Genomic DNA, 15,914 nt, shown 5'->3' on the forward strand with positions numbered 1-15,914 from the left:
AAAAAAGGCTGTAATATTAAGGTATATAATCAAAGGTTGTGTTTGCTGCCTCCACAGCTATAGAGAGGTACCCTCACCACCCTTCCCGCCTCCGGCGACTGACTGTGTGGAGTTTGCACGTTCTCCCCGTGTCTGCGTGGGTTTCCTCCGGGTGCTCCGGTTTCCTCCCACAGTCCAAAGATGTGCAGGTCAGGTGAATTGGCCATGCTAAATTGCCTGTAGTGTTAGGTAAGGGGTAAATGTAGGGGTATGGGTGGGTTGCGCTTCGGCGGGGTGGTGTGGACTTGTTGGGCCGAAGGGCCTGTTTCCACACTGTAAGTAATCTAATCTAATCGAAATCTAAACCCATGCAGTATCTAAGGCATGACTGCAAGTGACACTACAGGTAGCTGTCTGTAGTTGAACATTTTTCTTACAAGTTAACCCAAGTTTAGTAAAGAGTGTCCCTTCCCATATCAGACTCACCACATTGATAAGTTCAAAAGATTGCCTCAATGATTTCTTTCGAAATCTTGCTTTTATAAAGTGTGTGCAAGACCATTGACCCCATGGAGCTCTCAGAGGGAGCCCTCCCTCCATCGCTGCCTTCTCACTGCCCCACTTCCTGAGTGAGGGGGAGTGTTAAGCCAGCCAGCAAGGTGAGCAAAGAACAGTGGTGGTGAGGATGGAGAGAATGGGAACAACAGGAAGAACAGCAGCAACAATGAATGAAGTATCTGATCCATGTTCGTTATGAGACAGGTCATCATGAGAACAAGGACTGCAGAATCCAAGATGGCCCACCATCATATCCTCAACACACCCTACAAGGGAATAAACACAACCTTGTCAGTTTTTTGAAAAATAAAAGAAAGGTGAGAAGGAAATTTAGTAATATTATATGAGATTGAGGAGGCGATGGCCTGGTGTTATTATCGCAAGATGATTAATCCAAAAACTCTGCAAATGCAGATTTGAATTCCACCAGAATTGACAGGGGCATTTGAATTCAAGAAAAAACATCTGGACTTAAGAAACTATTGATGACCATGAAACCATTGCCATAGAGTCATAGAGATGTACAGCACGGAAACAGACCCTTCGGCCCAACCCGTCCATGCTGACCAGATATCCCAACCCAATCTAGTCCCACCTGCCAGCACCCATCCCATATCCCTCCAAACCCTTCCTATTCATATACCCATCCAAATGCCTTTTTAATGTTGCAATTGTATCAGCCTCACCACTTCCTCTGGCAGCTCATTCCATACACGTACCACCCTCTGCGTGAAAAGTTGCCCCTTAGGTCTCTTTTATATTTTTCCCCTCTCACACTAAACCTATGCCCTCTAGTTCTGGACACCCTGACCCCAGGGAACAGACTTTGTCTATTTACCCTATCCATGCTCCTCATACTTTTGTAAACCTCTATAAGGTTTGGGTAGGTTGCGCTTCGGCGGGTTGGTGTGGACTTGTTGGGCCGAAGGGCCTGTTTCCACACAGTAAGTATTCTAATCTAAGGTCACCTCTCAGCCTCTGACGCTCCAGGCAAAAAAGCCCCAGCCTGTTCAGCCTCTCCCTATAGCTCAAATCCTCCAACCTGGCAACATCCTTGTAAATCTTTTCTGAACCCTTTCAAGTTTCACAGCATCTTTCCAATAGGAGGGAGACCAGAATTGCACACAATATTCCAACAGTGGCCTAACCAATGTCCTGTACAGCTGCAATATGACCTCCCAACTCCTGCACTCAATACTCTGACCAATACAGGAAAGCATACCAAATGCCTTCTTCACTATCCTATCTACCTGCGACTCCACTTTCAGGGAGCTGCACTCCAAGGTCTCTTTGCTCAGCAACACTCCCTCGGACCTTACCATTAAGTGTATAAGTCCTGCTAAGATTTGCTTTCCCAAAATGCAGCACTTTGCATTTATCTGAATTAAGCTCCATCTGCCACTTCTCAGCCCATTGGCCCATCTGGTCAAGATCCTGTTGTAATCTGAGGTAACCTTCTTCGTTGTCCACTACTCCTCCAATTTTGGTGTCATTCGATTGTTCGAAAAACTCATCTGGTTCATTTATGTCCTTCAGGGAAAGAATTCTGCCAACTTTACTTGGCCTGGCCTACATGTGACCCACAGCAATGTGATTGACTCTCAACTGCCCTCTGAAATGACCTAGCATGCTACTCAGTTTGTACTAATTGCTACAAAGTCTCAATAAAAAAGTGAAACTGAAGAGACCACCTGGCATCAACCGAAGCACCGGAAAAGAAAAAGACAGATACAACCATGCAAAGTCCTCCTCACTACCATTTGGTGTCCAGTGCCAAAATTGAGAGGGTGGTCTCACAGACAACTCAAGCAACAGCCAAACATAGCCATACCCATGGACTCATACCTTAGAGGCAATGTTCCAAACACCATCATCACCATCCCTAGGTGTGTTCTGTCCCACTGGCAGACAGACCCAGCAGAGGTAGCAGCACAATGGGATACGGTCATGAGGAAGTAGCCCAGGGAGTCCTCAACATTGACTACGGACTGCATAAAGTCTCATGGCTTTAGGTTAAACATGGGCAAGGAAACCTCCTGCTGATTACCTCCCTCAGCTGGTGAATCAGTACTCCTCCATGTTGAACACCACTTGGAAGAAGCACTGAGGATGGCAAGGAAACAAATTGTTCACTGGGTGGGGAATTTCAATATGTGCCATCAAGAGTGGCTCAGCAGTAGCAATTCTGATTGAGCTGGTGGGGTCCTAAAGGACATAGCTGCTAGACTGGGATTGCGGCAGATGGTGAGGGAACCACTAAGCAGGGAGAATCATTGTATTACATGTTCAGACTATGAACAGATCTAGCAACTCAAGACTGGGCATCCATGATGCGCCATGGGCTATCAACAGCAGCAGAATTGTACTCTGGCACAATCTGTAACCTCGTGGCCTGGTACATCCTCACTCTACCATTACCATCTAACCAATGGATCAGCCCTGGTTAATAGAGAGTGTAAGATAGTGTGTTCCAAACTCACAACCACTTCTATCTCGAAGGACAACAGCAACAGATACATGGGAACACCACCGCCTGTACATTCCCCTCCAAGCCACTCACCATCCTAACTTGGAAATGTATCACTGTTCCTTCACGTTGCTGGGTCAAAATTCTGAAACTCTCTCCCTAACCGCATTGTGGGTCAACCTACAGCATGTTCAAGAAAGCAGCTCACTGCCACCTTCTCTAGGGCAACTAGGGATGGGCAATAAATACTGACCAGCCAGTGACACCCAAGACACACGATGCACGAATGAATGAAAAAACAATGACAGCAGGACAGAGCAAATGGGTCCAACAATGTAAAAAGCAAATGGAAAGAAGTCAGAAAATTCTTCTTCACACCAAGTCTGACCAACACACCAGGTTGAGTCAAGGAGGTAAAAACATTTCTTAAAGAATGAGGTACAGCAATGGGAGATAATAGGAGATTTTTTTTTTTTCTGAAGAGATGAGTTAGGATGACATTCCTCACCAAGAGAGATCTTGTTAATGTTAGGAGTATTTGAATTTGACAAACAGTCAGAATTCATGGAAACCCTGTCCAAAATCTTTAGATGAATCATAAAATGTCAAATGCTTCTTGAAGATGTGCAGCTACAACAGTGAGATTACTGAGTGTGAATACTTTAGTGGACTTTCCATTCCCCTATGTTGTATTATTCTCATTTAGCACTTGAACCAATAAGTTATAATATTTCCATTGAGCATTGTGTATGTTAAAGGAACCAAGACACAGTATTACCAGGCTCAAAATGAGTGATATATTTCAGGAAACTACTATCTTTACATAAAAACAACTCGAATTAACCACGAATAAAGTGTATCATTCAACATGATCCAATGTTTGGGCTGAGGTTTTGCTGCACCATAATGTTCCATTGTAATTGCACAAGGAGAAAGGAAAGTGTTCTTATTGAAACATGTCAGGTTCTGAGGGTCTTGGCTGGGAGAATGATTCTTATCATGGAGGAACATAAAATCAATGGGCACAATTTAAAAAATAATTCATTCAAGACTGGGATCAGGAGAAATTTGTTCTCTCTAATAATGAATACTCAGTGGAACTCTCTTCCTCAGCCTAGGCTGGGCCGTTGAATATATTAGGGGTAAGTTAGGAGGAATTTTGATCGAGTCTGGAGTCAAGGGTCTTGGGAGAGGCAGGAAAATGGAGATTTGCCACCATCTATTCAATGGCAGAGCAGGCTCAATGATCTGGATAAATTACTCCTGCTGTAATTTCTTTTGATCTTATAATCTTCCACTTGCTCCACACGGTGTGATTTTACAGTTTTGACAGAACATTTTCCTGTTTAAACCTATGGTCTCCTGGCTGTTTCATATCATTTGCTTCCTTATATACTTCAACAGATTGTGTCTCAGATGTTTCTTTTTCATTCTGAGAAAGCCATGGATCTATGTAGGGACAGGAATAGACCATGCATCTCTTCATATCTGATCTTTCATCTCGTGGAATCAAAGAATGGTCAGGATATATAATTCTGACTATTGCAATCTTACATTAATATTGCCAGAGGCTGTGAAATACTGGTTTCTGATCCGATGCAAACTGTGAAATCATTGGCCCTGACCAGGATTCTTGCTTCACAATTCCACAGGTAGAAATGAGAAATGATCAAAAACTTGAAATAAATCTTCTGCAATTTCCTGCACCAGTTACATAGTGCCACCTACTGGGCTTTCAGCATTAAATTCAGTTTCATTCGCTGTTGTCGAAGAAAGACTTTTGCTTCATCAAAGCTCATACATCCAGAGCAAGTACACTTGACACATTGCAGCATTTAGTTGTTTTTTAAATGATTCAAAGTTTTCATATCACTTTGCCAGAAGTCCAACCTACATATCAATCATTTTGTGCGTGAGCAATTTCAATCTTAAAAGTACCCTTTCTTGTTTAAATGTATGGCCTTGTGCCCATTTCCCACATGCTTAAAGTCATAGGAACAGGAGTAGGCGATTCAGCCAGTCAAGTATGACAATATTATGAATTTAAGAGGGGTCTTTTGTCCTTTTTTCTGAAGAGAGATTTTGAGGCATAAATGATAAACTGTCTTGTCCAAGCCAAAAAAAAAGCTTTTAAGGCCTTGATATTTTTTTGAAAGTTGGAACAATGGAAGCAGCATGAATGAGTGGAGTCAGGCTCCCACAAAAACAGGGCTTTCATTTAGTTTTCAGCAGTTGCTGGGGTTTTAGAGCTGGCTGTGGAATCTGTCTCTCTCTTTCTCTTTCTCTCTCTCTCTGTTACAGCTAAACACTTGGTTCTCTTCCCTCTGCCAGAATCACATGTGAGACAATCGGTTTGACTGACTTTGCCTTTGCACAGTTATATTTATGGGATGTTAGAATAGTTGCTGTTTAGTAGCTAAATTGTCTATTATTCTTTAAGTTTCTCAGTAGAGTTAAGTTATTCTAATTTTTCTTTTGTTTGTATTTCAACTGGGGTTTAGAATGAAGTGTTTTTTGCTTAAAGCCGAGTAGTGGGACATATCAAATTACATCTGGAACACTGTACCTTACATGTGCCTTTAAATAAAATAAAAGTTAAGATCTAGTCATGCTCCTTAAATGTTTGCAGGGGGTTTGATCTGGGTCATAACACAAGTTTGATCTGTTATCTCACAGAATCACAGAATTGTTACAGTGCATAAGGACATTCTGCCCATCATCTCTGTACCAGTTCTCCAAAAGAACAGCTCCCCTGGCCTTTACCCGAAACCTCGCATATTGTTCCTTTGCAGGGAATGAGGAATGATGTACCCTTCCAACCATCTGTGCTCTTTTTGCCCTATTGTAGGCCATCTTTTCCTGGAATGAGTAAACTGCAAGTGGGTGGCAGAGCTGTTCAGGCTAGTGCATGTGGAGGAAAGGTGGTGAGATGATGGCATGGAGTAAATAGGCAGTGTGCACAACGTGCAGGATTAGTAGTGTGCGTGGTTGCAGGAGGGGAAGAGTGTGGCATCAGAGTAGGTGAGAAAAGGTGTTCTGGGTAACAGTGAGAGTGAAAGACTATGATCCTTGGTGAAGGTGGTTGCAGGAGCATAGGTATAGTTATTGTGAGGGGACAGAAATATCATCATCTAATTATCAATGATCTAACTTCACAAACCGACTGCACAATAGCACAGGTAAACTTTGTCCTTCTTCTTGCAGCTGATTAAGACCCAGCCTTGTAGGTTGCTGTAGTGGGCACAGATTGAAGTCCAATGCAGAAACACAATGTCCAGGGCAATAGTAGCTATGTAAATGAGTAGGAGCCAAATCCCCCAGGATTGCGCACTTTGTTGAGGGAACTGTCACAATCCTGAAATTCTGGAGCACTGACAGGGAGCTGGTGTTTATAATACCAGAGAAAGGACTGGCTGCTGGGAGGCAAAAAGCTGTCCCCCACCCCAGCCCAATGCCCTGGATAATGACACTTGCCAGGAATCCTCAGAATGATGCTAAGGATAGCTATAACATGTTCAACAGATATTTGGACTGCTCAAAATGTTGTTCAGAAAGCAAGACTGCTCAAGCACTTTTCAGAGAAAGCGAACTAGACAGAGGAAAGGCTGGACAGGTGAAGCCTCTATGGTCTGGAGTTTAGAAGAGTCAGAGGTCACTTAACTGAAACATAAAAATACCTGAGGTGACTTTGCCAGGTGGATGTTGAAACTATGTTTCCTCTTGTGGGAGAATCTAGAACTAGGGTCATAGTTTAAAAATAAGGGGCACCCATTTAAAACAGAGAGGTGGCAACTTTCTTTTCTCTGAGAGGGTTGTAAGTCTTTAGAATTCCTTTTCTCCAAAAACAGTGGATGCAGAATCTTGAAATATTTTTAAAGCAAATTCTTGAGTACAAAGTGCAAATATAGGAATATAGATTAAAGGTTAAAATCGAATCAGGCACGAGCTTATTGAATAGCGGGTCAGGCTCAAAAGGCCAAATGGCCTATTCCGGTTCCTTGTTTGTATGTCCCTTATGTAACAATTGGATGGCAATAAATGTTGGCCTAGCCAGCAACATCCACATCCCATGGACGAATAAAAATCAAACAAGGAATCATTCGCAACATGGATTACACCTTAGCACCTGCTAAAATGTAGAAGCAACATGACCAGAGGAATGTGTTAAATGCACTATAGAACACATGCCTTGCACTAAATGGGAAATGCCAATTCTCTAGAATGACAATTACATTTCTAGGATACATTATTCAATAACAGGACATCATAGTGGATCCAAGGACGATGTGGCCAGGGTTGGAGGGTTTGAGCTATAGGGAGAGGCTAAGTAGAGTGGGACTGCTTTCCCTGGAGCATCAGACACTGAGTGGTGACCTTGTAGAGGTTTAGAAAATCGTGAGGGTCATGGATAGGGTAAATAAACAAGGTCTTTTCCCTGGGGTGAGGGAGTCCAGAACTAGAGGGCTTAAGTTTAGGATGAGAGGGGAAAGATTTAAAAGGGACTTAAGGGGCAATCTTTTCACACGGAGGATGATGTGTGTATGGAATGAGCTGCCAAAGGAAGTGATGAGGTTGGTACAATTACAGCATTTAAAAAGCATCTGGATGTGTATATGAATAGGAAGGGTTTAGAGGGAAATGGGCCAAGTGCTGGCAAATGGATCTAGATTAATTTACGATATCTGGTTGGCATGGACAAGTCCGTTTCTGTGTTGTACATCTCTATACCTCAATGACTCTAAGACTGTCATTGAATTTCTGGCACTGAACAATGTAAATTATCTGCAGTATTTCTTAGGCATGGTGAATCAATTGAGAAAGATTTTCCCCAGCTTAGCCAGTCTTACTTAACTCATAAGAGGGCTTTTGAAGAAAAGCCTGCATTGGTACTGGAGTCAGGAATGGACTATGGCTTTGAAAGGATAAAAGAGAAGTTACCTTTTACTAATGTTTTTGCATATTACATTCCAGGCTTATTCATTATAGCAGCCATGAATGCATTGTCCACAGGATTATGAGGCAGTATTTCTTCAAGTGCAAACTGACAGAATGCCAACAACTGATCTATTCTATATTGAGAGCTTTTAGATCTATACAATGAGAGACAAGAAAGCATTAGCAGTTACATGGGGATCTAAAAGGTCGAATAGGATCACAAGCCTTGAGTAACATTATTGGGATGAAATGAAATTTCAAAAATGCCTCTGTGCAAACAAAGAAAAAAATTTGGACTGTCGTGGAAGATTTATTGTTGTATTGTTATACCAGACTCAATGAACAGAGAAATCCTACACAAACTCCACAGGGGACAGCTACTATCATGAAATGCAGAGCAAGAGCTCATCAATCAGTGTGTTGGCCAGGCATTTTGAAAGACATACCGAATTGCATTTTGATGTGTCAAACATGTGCTGTACACAGTCAATTGCCTACGGAGCCAATGATTCAATTAGGATCTATGGATAGGTCATGCGAAAGGCTAACAACAGATTTGTTTACTTTTAGAGAAATGATGTACTTAATCCTCATTGATTCTTATTCAAGATAGATTGAAGGTGGCAATACTTTATTCAACCACAGCAGACTCACTCATCAGAGCACTGAGAAGAATCTTTAAGATATACAATTTTCTGAAAGAATGGGTGGCACAGAGGCTCAGTGGTTGGCACTGCTGCCTCACAGCACCAGCGACCCAGGTTCAATTCCAGCCTCGGGTGACTGTAAACGTGGAGTTTGCACATTCTCCCTGTGTCCGCATGGGTTTCCTCCAGGTGTTCCAGTTTCCTCCCACAGTCCAAAGACGTGCAGATTAGGTGAATTGGCCATGCTAAATTGTCCATAGTGTTCAGGGACGTGTAAGTTAGGTGCATTAGTCAGGGGAAATGTAGAGTAATAGGGCAGGGGAATGGGTCTGGATGGGATATTCCTCAGAGAATCGATGAGGACTTGGGCCAAATAGCCTGTTTCCACACTGTAGGGGTTCTATGGATTACTGTTGGACAGTGGATCCCAATTTGTGAGTGGGAATTTCAATATATTCACTTCAGAGGTATGCATCAACCAAGTGACACATTTTCCACTCCATCAGTCAACAAAGAGCCAGAAAAAGCAGTCAAGACTGTGAAATTACTGATGAATAAAAATTCAGACTGAGAATAAACTCAAAGGTGAAAAATGAACAAAGAGCTACAGATGCTGGAAATCTGAAATAAACAAAAATTGCTGAAGAAACTCAGCAGGTCTGCTAGCAACTGTAGAGAGAAAGCACAGTTAATGTGTCGGGTCCAGCAACCCTGCTTTAGAACTGATTGTAGTTAGTAAAAAGGTTGGTGTAATATGCTGAAGATGGGGCAAGGGAGGGGTGAGAAGTTAATGATAGGTGGAGATGAAGCCCAGAGAGAGAGAACAGCAGCTGGACAGACAAAGGAATGGGTAAAGGTCAGCCTGGAGGAAACAATAGCTGTTAATTGGGACTATTATTAGCTGACAATGTGGTAGCAGCCCATGTGATGTCAATGCCTGATGTGTGGAGGTTTGGAGGAAGGACATGGCAATAGGTGCTCAGGCCCTAAAATTATTGGACTCAATATTGGTGTTTGCTCTCCATGTCCAACGTCTCCCCATACATTCCCATACGCATACCCCTCGTGCAATTGCAGCAGGTGTAACATCCCCTCCTCACAAGCAAAGACTCCACACAAACTTGCAGATGAAGCAGTGATTTACCTGCACTTCACTCAATCTAGTCTACTGTGTTTGCAGCTCACAGTGTAGTCTCCTGTACACTGGGGAGATGAAACGCAGACTGGGTGACTGCTTTGTGGAACACTTATGTTCTGTCAGCAAAAATGACTCTGAGCCTCCTGTTGCTTGCCACTTCAACACAAGACTGTATGCCCTGTCCAACATCTGTGTCTCAGGTCTACTTCAGTGCTCCAGCAAAACTCAGCGCAAGCTGGAAGAACAGCATCTCATTTTCTGCTTGGGAATGCTGCAGCCTTCTGATCTTAATATTGAGTTCAATAATTTTAGGGCTCACACATTGTTGCTGATATTAGAATGTTGAGATGTGCTGATGGATGATCAGCACTGATGGCGAAAGAAACTATACTCATTTCACTTCAGACAAAAATGTCACCACCTAGTGGTTTCATGATATAACACACATTACAATAATGCAAGTAAATATGTATTTACAGAAGCGAAGGCTAAATAAATTTAATGAACATCCATGTCCTATCTCTAATACTAACTGCACCAGGAAGTATCTCTGGGCTCTTCACTGTCATACTGCTCACTCACTCTGAGCTTATCGCGATGCTCAGAGCATCCCCGCCTTGCATGGCCTTGTCTTTTGCACGTGGTCCCCTCAATCACTCCAGGCTCTGATTGCTGTTGCGCCATTCCATTTAGAGCAGACAGAAGGCCAGGAAGCTCACTATGATTATCACCAGACTTCGGTCAGGTCAAGACAGATAGTCTTTGCTCAGGATGCAGTGCAGAAGTCATTCAGTATTGGTGTTGGGAATTGCGGTAGTTGAGTGCAGGTGAGGAAAAATCTTGCCGACGATTGTGAGAGTGGTAAACTATGAGCCTTGGTGGGAGGTGGATACAGCAGCAGGTTTCAGAGAGAAACCTCTGCTGGTGGAGCAAGTCATTTACACTCTTCTGACAGGAGATGCTAGTCTTTTGATGGATATTATGGAAAATAAAGAGCATGAAAGCATGGGAAGGGTTAAAGCATGAAGACCACTGGCGATCTGTGGTCTGTGGAAGGCAGGATGGGATAAGAATAGTGGAATGCTCTTACACCAATGAGCAGAGTAAGGTTGAGGCTGAAAGGTCACTATGACGAGATGAGATAACAGTAAAGATAGTCTCCCTGTTAAGTGTCATTATGACAAGATTGGGACCATAAATATTTGGGACAGGACATTAAATATCTAATTAATAGTTAGTAGAGTCAGCTTGAGACAGGAAGACTATTGTAATAGGTGGAATAGCTAAATATCTAATCATGACAGTCTGGAATGGAAGATCACTGTAGCAGAGGTGATAATAAATATCTAACCGTGACATTAGAGTAACATTAAGTAGCATGTACAACTAAAGAGATAATGGGAACTAACATCACTGGTTTATTGTGTAGCTGGAGTGAGGTACTTTGATTAATATAGTTGGACATGCTGATAAGCTAACAGAAACATGATAAAAAAAAATTAAAATCCATGGACCCAGAGGTTCGGGGGCATTCGAGAATCTGCTTTGTCAGTGTCATGGTTTTTTTATTTGCAAATAAAAGACCTACTTCTTGAAGAACTCTCTGCATCTCCTGGTGATTCTCTACATTTTCTCCACAATAATATCGACTGAGCAGCAAGTTCTTCTGGGAACAGTGCTGGCAAGATTGGGTGAAAAATCAGACAGAGAGTTGCAATTAGAGCATATAGGTAATTAATGAGGGAGTTTGGTAAGATATGGCGAGAGAACATGCTAAACCTGCAGTGAATAACTATTCAAAAACCTCAACCCCAAAAATTGTAAAGTTCAGCCCATTGCTCTGCATTCCCATAGTGGTGAAGTGTTTGAGCACTCTGCCTTGGAAATATTCGTTTCCTTCTCTGTTGATTCAATCTTCTGATATGAATCCTAATTATCCTTCAACCTTGAATTTGTGCACGACCTTGAATCTGTGTCTCTTCATCTTGCTACCTGTGCACTTCTTTCTAATTGCTTAGTGAACAGCATCAGGACATGTTTTGTTTTGGATTACTTACAGTGTAGATTACATGTTATGGAGTAAGTTGTTTGCTAGTCAATTTATTCACATATTTGTAATATTAAAGATTCTTGAAAAAATTCATATAGCTCCTTCACACCTCATGGATCATATGAAGGAATAGTCAATTGATAAATTCCAGTGTCAACAAACATTAATGAAAGTTTCTTGTAGTGTGACTGAAAATTATTTTGTAATGACCACTGAAGAAGAAGATAGTGACACTTATCTTGATTTTGTTTTGGTGCAGTTGAAATGTGGTCAATGTTAGCAGAGCAGCATGCATGCATTCTATAGAACTGATTAGAACTAAACAAGACTTGTAGTAGGCCCAATGTACTAAATGTCACTGTGGCAAAGTGTTTATGCTCATAGTAAGTCTCAATTTCTGATTCATTGTGTGGGCAAAATTTATGATCGTATTGTCAGCCTTTATGCGTCAGATATGGATAAATAAGTGACTGTGTAGGTGGATTTCACTGTATTTCATTAACTTGGCTCAGGTGCTGTGGGAGATTAAATGTCATGCATTGCATAAACAGCCAAAACAAGGCCTTCTGCTTTGTGAAGACTTTCCTCATGTATTCAGAAATATCTGTGTTTTGGTTACTCCCACAATCCAAATGAGGAAACTTGATAAATAGCGAAGCCAGTGTCAGGTCAGGTTTCTAATGCTGGTCATTGAAAATACTTACTTAAAACAATGTAACTGCGGAGAATTTCAAAGGGATCAGCTATGAAGAAAAATAATTGGCCAAAATTTTCTGGCTTGTCAGAATGCATATGTGATGCCAGTTTTTGCAGGAAACGAGTCAGTTGAACCTATGCTGAAATTTCATTCAGTGTTCCATAAATAGTGCAAGCCATGATCAATCGGGATAACAGCAATTGGCTACTGTTTATGCCATACTGTCAGAGCTTTTTTGGTCTCTGCTGCTCCTCTTCCTCTTAGATTATTATGCAGGATTATGATATTGCATCAGTCATTTCATTGCTTCTTCCTTCTCAATATGTGGGGGTGGGGCAGTAAAGTTTTAGGCTTGCTGAAGTAAAGCAAAGGTTTGAATAAGATGTTTGATTAACTTACAAAGAAAATTACAAATAATAACCAGAAATATCTGTTATGTAGTTGTCCAATGATTTTAGAGCATGCTGTGCCTAATGTTTTGGCTATAAATCTACAATAGCACATAAGGGTGTAAAAGTGGGATACTCACTCGAACTGTTCTTTTGGACAGGGTGTGTTCAAGATGGTGTAGGAAAGTGGTAAAGGAAGGGCATTGGCTATGAAAGTGACTTCCAGAAGATTTTGGTAAATGATCAATTATATTCACATTTACTGATATTTTGTATAAAACTGGAGTGAGTCAGTAATACTTGTTCACAAAACATTTCATAATATAACTCTTCTGTTAATGTTATATCAAAAAGTTCCAGGAACCCCCAGACCAAAAAATAACATAAAGTAGAATTTAAACTCCTTATAAACGTATGTGCTATTGTGTGGTTTCAGTTAAGAATGTAGACAAATGGATTAATATTATGCAGGCACTTCACTAATACCAATAATGAGACAAATGCTGGATTCTGCACCATCTGTTCAGCAGGAAGACATTTTTGGGATTATAAATGGCCTTACTTAACTTTATTGTTCAGTGTACAAACAATAAGATGATGCAAGAATTATTTGTAGTTGATAATACAAACGTGTGCTACTGATGTGTGGCTTTATTGAATGAAGGTATTATCAAAATAAATTTTTACCCTTAAATTTAACAAATGTCCATGAGCATTAATAATTAAGTGTTTAAAACATGGCAAAATTAAAAAATGTAATGTTTAATACCCACCGCATTTTGATTAAAAGATTGTTATGTGTATGTTGAGCTATATGATCTCTGAAAAACTGTACATTCACAATATGTCTTGGGTCTTTTTACTTTTTCTCTTTTCCCTTCCTTTTTGGAGTATAGTTCTGAGAATCCAGGTTACACTTCATTCTCCTGCTCATAATTCAAACTTGAAAACTCATATCGTTTGGCTATTTCATTTCACAGCTATCAAAGTCAATCCTGTCCCTACTTGTTCTATACTCACAGGTATCCATATCTACGCAAAAATGTTGTATAGCATTTATTTGATCAGTAGTGAAGATACAAACCATATTTTCCTGCTTAGTTAAAGCCAACTGTAACATTCCTACTTTCATTCCAGTTGCGATCAGATAACTTCAGTCCAGATACACAACCTAAGATGTTCTAGATTTATATTAGGGTGGCACGGTGGCTCAGTGGGTAGCACTGCTGCCTCACAGTGCCAGAGACCTGGGTTCAATTCCCACCTCAGGCAACTGTCTGTGTGGAGTTTGTGCATTCTCCCCGTGTCTGCGTGGGTTTCTGCCGGGTGCTCTGGTTTCCTCCCACAGTCCAAAAATGTGCAGGTTAGGTGAATTGGCCATGCTAAGTTACCCGTAGTGTTAGGTATAGGGGACTGGGTCAGGGTGAGTTGCTCTTCGGAGGTTCGGTGTGGACTTGTTGGGCCGGAGGGCCTGTTTCCACACTGTAAGTAATCTAATCTATATATCTTGACTGCTCAACAAGTTTACTCATTGATGGAATTCATGGCCTAAGTGGTTACACCATGCTTACAAAATTCATTCTGCATACAAAGAATATAACTGAATTGGAAAGAGTGCAGTAAAGATTTAGTAGGATGCTAGCGGGACTGGAAGATTAGAGTTATAGGAGAGGCTGGATAGGCTGGGACATTTTTTTCCCCTCGACTGTAGGAGACTGAGGGTTGACCTTAGAAAGGTTTATTAAATCATGAGAGGCATACATAAGGCACTTAGTCAACAACTTTTCCCTAGGATTCCTGATGTAGGGCTTATGCCCGAAACATCGATTCTCGTCCTCCTCAGATGTTGCCTGACCTGCTGTACTTTTCCAGCACCACACTTTCGACTCTGATCACCAGCATCTGCAGTCTATAGCGGGAAATGAACTAAACACAGACAAATAGGACTCGATTAATTGTGAAAACTGGGCAGCATGGACAAGTTGGGCTGAAGGGCCTGTTTCCATGCTGTAAACCTCTATAATTGTAAGCAACAATCTGTCAAAACAACTGAATTATGCCTTCTAACTATTAAACTTATTTCATGGTAGGCTTTCTGGTGTGGTACATAGCAAATGCGTATATAGATGGGATGATCAGATATCTTTTTGGTCCAAGTGCAACTGTCCACAATGGGATATTAGATATTTTTGTGAACAGATTGATATATTGGGGCATATAAAACTGTGCAAAATCATACATTTCAACAAACAGCTGGTATCTCAAGCTGTTGTTTGCTTTGATTGCCTGAGATAGAATGCATCCATCACAACAGACTCCTGGAAAATAATCAAACACATTTGTGCTGATATTGTGTGAATCACAGCTACTTACATAAGAAGCAAGCTAAGTGTTATCTATAAACTCTACTTTAAATGTAATGTCTTTGAAAAATAAGAAACCTAAATAATTGAATTCTGATGTGGTTCTGTTCGCCGAGCTGGGAATTTGTGTTGCAGACGTTTCGTCCCCTGTCTAGGTGACATCCTCAGTGCTTAGGAGCCTCCTTTGAAGCGCTTCTGTGATCTTTCCTCCGGCATTTGTAGTGATTTGTATCTGTCGCTTCCGGTTGTCAGTTCCAGCTGTCCGCTGCAGTGGTCGGTATATTGGGTCCAGGTCGATGTGCTTATTGATTGAATCTGTGGATGACACAAATCCCCAGCTCGGCGAACAGAACCACAACAACGAGCACCCGAGCTACAAATCTTCTCACAAACTTTCAATTGAATTCTGAGTTCAAGGGAACTATCGGAGAATATGATTTTGGACATTACATCAAATCCAGTTTAATAATAGTGTGATTTTAAAATTATCCCTTGTTTTGAAATTCATTGTTATAGTGTCATAGAGTCATAGAGTTGAACAGCACAGAAACAGACCCTTGAGTCCAACTCATCCATGCTGACCAGATATTCTACATTAATCTAGTCCCATTTGCCAGCATTTGGTCCATATCCCTCTAAACACTACCTATTCATATACCCATCCAGATGCCTTTTAAATGTTGCAACTGTA

Source organism: Chiloscyllium plagiosum, unplaced genomic scaffold (assembly GCF_037043375.1).
Source record: "Chiloscyllium plagiosum isolate Xiang-an unplaced genomic scaffold, Cpla_swu_hap1 HiC_scaffold_10, whole genome shotgun sequence".
NCBI classification, from domain to species: domain Eukaryota; kingdom Metazoa; phylum Chordata; class Chondrichthyes; order Orectolobiformes; family Hemiscylliidae; genus Chiloscyllium; species Chiloscyllium plagiosum.